The sequence below is a fragment of the Rhinolophus sinicus genome, chromosome 2 (assembly GCF_057876585.1).
Source record: "Rhinolophus sinicus isolate RSI-liver-muscle chromosome 2, RSI-T2T, whole genome shotgun sequence".
NCBI classification, from domain to species: Eukaryota; Metazoa; Chordata; class Mammalia; order Chiroptera; family Rhinolophidae; genus Rhinolophus; species Rhinolophus sinicus.
This window is the reverse complement of record NC_142502.1, coordinates 144,931,576-144,935,855: the sequence shown is the minus strand read 5'-3', so window position 1 is coordinate 144,935,855 and position 4,280 is coordinate 144,931,576.

Sequence of the window (4,280 nt, the reverse complement as noted above, 5' to 3'; positions counted from 1 at the left end):
GGGCACCACACATCCATGCTCTTACCTGCCTCCCTGCCCTCTGCCCATACCCCTGCCACACCCCCTGGCCACACCCCCTGGCCTTGGTGGGCTCTGTCTCCACCGAGAGCCCAAACTCTAAACTCACTCTTGGCCACTCCCCTTCCTCACCCCTAATCCTACTGGTTCTAAAGTCCTATCAGTTATACCTCCTAAATATCCATTTCCTCTCTCTTCAGGCCCCCCTTAGGTGACTACTGTAACAGCTTCCACACTCACCTTCCCGCAGCTTCCCTCCTTCCCAGCTCATCTTCCACTGTGACAACAGAGTGCTCTTTCCTGTTACAAATCCTTCATGGTACCCCTTTGCCTTCTGGACAAGGTCTTAACTCCTAGACATGTGCAAAGCACCTGGTATCTTTGTCCTACCTGGGCCATGGATTTCTGATGGCCAGCTCCTCACTGCTGGTTACCCAAGGCCCCGGAGGTGGCCTAAGCCAGCACCTCTCACAAAATGCTCCCTCTCACCATCCACGCCAGTGTCACTTCCTCTGGGAGCCTTTCTGGACCTTCCCTCTTCTTTCCTCCTCCTCTCCCCACCCCAAACACACACACACAGCGGGCTCTCCAGCCTCCTAGAGTGCTTGGCAAACCTCTCTGGTAATATAACACTCAGAATAAGCCTAGTTTACATTTATTAAGGGCACTTCTGAGTGCTAGACACAAGCCTTTGCACATATCCTCTCTCTGAATCCTCCCAGTAACCATAAGAGGTGCGTGAACTGTACTTATCTCCAGTTTACTGGTGAGGAATCCAAGACTTGGAACATTATGTAACTTCCCCAGGGTCATTCAGCCAGGAAGCAGAAGAGTCTAGAACCCAGGCCTGTTTGATCCCAGAGGCTGAACACTTAACTACAGAATATCAGCCCCTCAGCGTGATGAGGGCTGTTAGAGCACCTGTTGCCTTCCTGTGTGATGACAAATTTGCTGATCTTTCTTCCTCTGGCTGTGAGCTCCTTGAGGGCAGGGACATGTCTGAGTCAGGTTTGTCCCCTTGGTCCCTGGGCCAGTGCCCAGATGTGGGCAGACTTTCACCTTGTTTGCTTCCTCAGCCAGGTTACTCATGAGACCCTCCATAAAATGGACGGCAGTCCTTCCAGAATCTGTGCTTTGCCTCTGCCTGCAAATGTTGTGAAACCCACCTCGAACCCCATTTTTCCCAAAATATCCTATTTTATCACTCACGAACTCAATTCCCCAAGCTCTGAAGCAGCCCCAAACACCAATACCAACCCCATGGGGCTTCCGTTTTGCTAAAAACGATTTGTTTGGGTTTGTTTGTTTTTGTCTAAATCCCTGCTTTGTGCAAGTATCATGTAGGGGCTGAATGTGGGGGGATCTCAGCGGCTTCTAGAACACAGCTGTGTAGCCCACACCACCTGGTGATCCCTGGATGAAAAACACACAACTCTTAAGAGCCTCCCAAACCTGGAATAGTCCTGCAAATTCCCCAGCAGGTGCCTTGAGTGGATGGTTATGGGAAATCAGTAGAGATGCTTCTCAGTCCCTGAGCAAGGCCTGCCTGAGTGTGGCTCACAAGGTCTCAGGTGACCACACTCTTGGGTCCTCAGACAAAGCTTGATATTCCTGAAAGGAGGTGTCCAACTGATAGTCATTAAACTCGAGTAACACAACAAGGTACCTGACGGCATGCTCTATGCGGAAACCCACCCAGCCATCGGTCAGCTTTCAATATCCCATTTACTCCACCCCTTCTGTTCTGTTATCCTAAGTAGCACTTGTGTGTTGGGGCTGAAGGTGGTGTGGGCATAGTGTGTGGGCGGGGGCAGGAAGGGGGGTTGCTCCTAAATTTGACATTCTGGACCTGGGCTCCCCATCATGGCCCCCAAATCCAGCAGGATCGTTGCTACACCAGGGGTTCTCCTTTCATTACAAAGTTAAGCCTCAGCTAAGTAGAGACGTTTTACTGAAACCAGTATTTTGACTTAGTGGGAAGAGAGACGTGTGGCCCGAGGACCATCCAATTCCTCAGATAACACTCTGGCCAGGAGGAGCATCCGTTTGAGTGGGGTTACATTTTGTTTCACTTTATTTTTGCTGAGTTGCCTTGGGAGCCTGAACTTTGGTCTGGGTGAGAATCATTAATTCATTGGCTCAAGAAAGTGACCCCGACCAGCGTCCCATCTCATCAGAATAAACAGTTCTCCCTCAGCTCAAAGACGGAGCCTGAACTCTCTCCCCAGTTACCTGATATTTGCCTCGGCAGCACCCCTGTTCCGTTCCAGCCCCTTCTCCCCCACCCTGGCTGCCCAGGTCTCGTCAGTGCGGCAACAGCTAGAACCCAGAAAACAGGGAGGCCTGTTTCCCTTCAGCTACTATCTTGTAACTCCCTCTTAATTTACAATCTGTTTGCTGTTTCAGATGTTTGGAAAGAAAACTCCTTAGTCAGCAGCTCTGGAAAGCTTCATTTTCAGTGAAATCTGGACTCTTCTTTCCCACCCCCCCACCCCCAGGTTTTTTTGGTTTAGTGGCTGGAACCTAACATCTGTGAGACAAGCAGGAGCTCATGGGCCCTGGTCACCAGATACCTGTTGAAGGGATGCATTCAAGGGTAGAAAATCTGGGCAGAGCCCACCAGTGACAACTGGTATTGGTCTAATATCAGCCTCCACTAACCAGAAGGTGGGCAGGCAGCCGGCCACGAACGAGGAGCAAACAAGAAAGGGCGGTCTGTCCTAGATCAGATGCCACTGGGGACTTACCAGGAGACCCTGTCCCTAATGACTGACAAGAAAGCCGAAGGTGCTTGACGACAGGACCATTTTCCCCGCTGAATGGGCGTGTCTGCCCCTGTGGTCCAGACCTCCACAGCGCCAAACTCTGGGAAAAGGTCCTCCTAGGCACTTGTCAATCTGCCCGAGTGTATCATTGTCTTTAATTGTGCTTCTGAAGGATGGTGAAGGAAGGTCCATGAGCTCTTTCTTATTTGATAATCATTTCTTCATGGAACATGGTAGGGGACAAAGGAGGTAACGGGAGTTGCAGCTCTTGCTGGCTGGTGGCTCACAGCTTTCCCAGGTAGCCGTCCTCGAGCACTCACCAGCCCCAGGACAAAGGAATTCTGAGCTTTCCAGGGCCACAGAGGCTGTGGCCTGAACACACTCCTGAAGAAGCAGGAATGAGACAGCCAAGTTTGAATCCTGGCACTGCCCCTTCCTAATTGTGAGACTATGAACCAGTCTGTTCAATGAGGATAGGAATTAAAATCAAAAATACCAAAACAGGCTTGTGGGGACAGAGCCAGAAGAGCAGTTTCCAGGCTCTCAGCCTCACGTGGAAAGGTGCTGGCTCAGGTAGTAGATGGCCATCAGCTGTGACTAGTTGGCCATCAGCTGTTACTGGCTAGCCATTAGCCACTGATATAACTGCTGCGGCTGCACTGGCAAGCGCGGATTGCAGTTAGCAAGGGGTTGGTTGGTTGGCAGAGAAGCAGACGGCAGATTGCAGATCGTGTGGCTCCTGCTTCCTGTGTCTCCAACCCAGCCGCCAGTGAGAATATAGTGGTACAACTCCATCTATGGCTCCGTGGAGGTTCCTTTTTGGCCTCACCACATCCTGCGGGGAGCGGGAGCTGAGACCCCGCATGACAAGGCTGCTTAGAAGATAACTGGTGTTCAATAGTTAGCATACTTGGAAATACTAAAATACTAAGGGATCCATAAATATTAGCTATTATTATTATTATTGACACCAAGTGCTTATTGGGTATCGACAATGTTTCTCACCTGACTTGGGAGCCTTTCAGGTTACGGGCAGTTTATAAAATGCAGCACCTGATTCAGGAAATAATTAGGGACCAGCAGGCCAGCTTTTCATGATCGAGTGATTATGAACCTCCTACTCTTGACCTGAACCAAGAAGCTACAGAAGTAACTGAGCACCGTATCAGGGCTTCCGGGAGATGCTGAGGTGACCTGGGGAGGGGAGATGGCAGCAGTGCCTACAATCATCCAGGGAGACCTCAGAGGGCCCCCCCAGGCATTTCCACAAAATGCCTTGACACTCTGCCCATGGCTTGTGCTGGGCCCAGATTTTAATTGGCCTACGGTGGGTTTGAAGGGTGGGTGGGACATAAACGTATTGGGAGGGGGTGCGCAGCCACAGCCCATGCTAAGAGGTGAACCCCACAAAGTCTCTCCATTCCTCAACTGTGATTAAGCACCTACTATGTGACAGGTAGTCCTGTTCACACAGGAAGTGCACCCCCTGGGATTTGT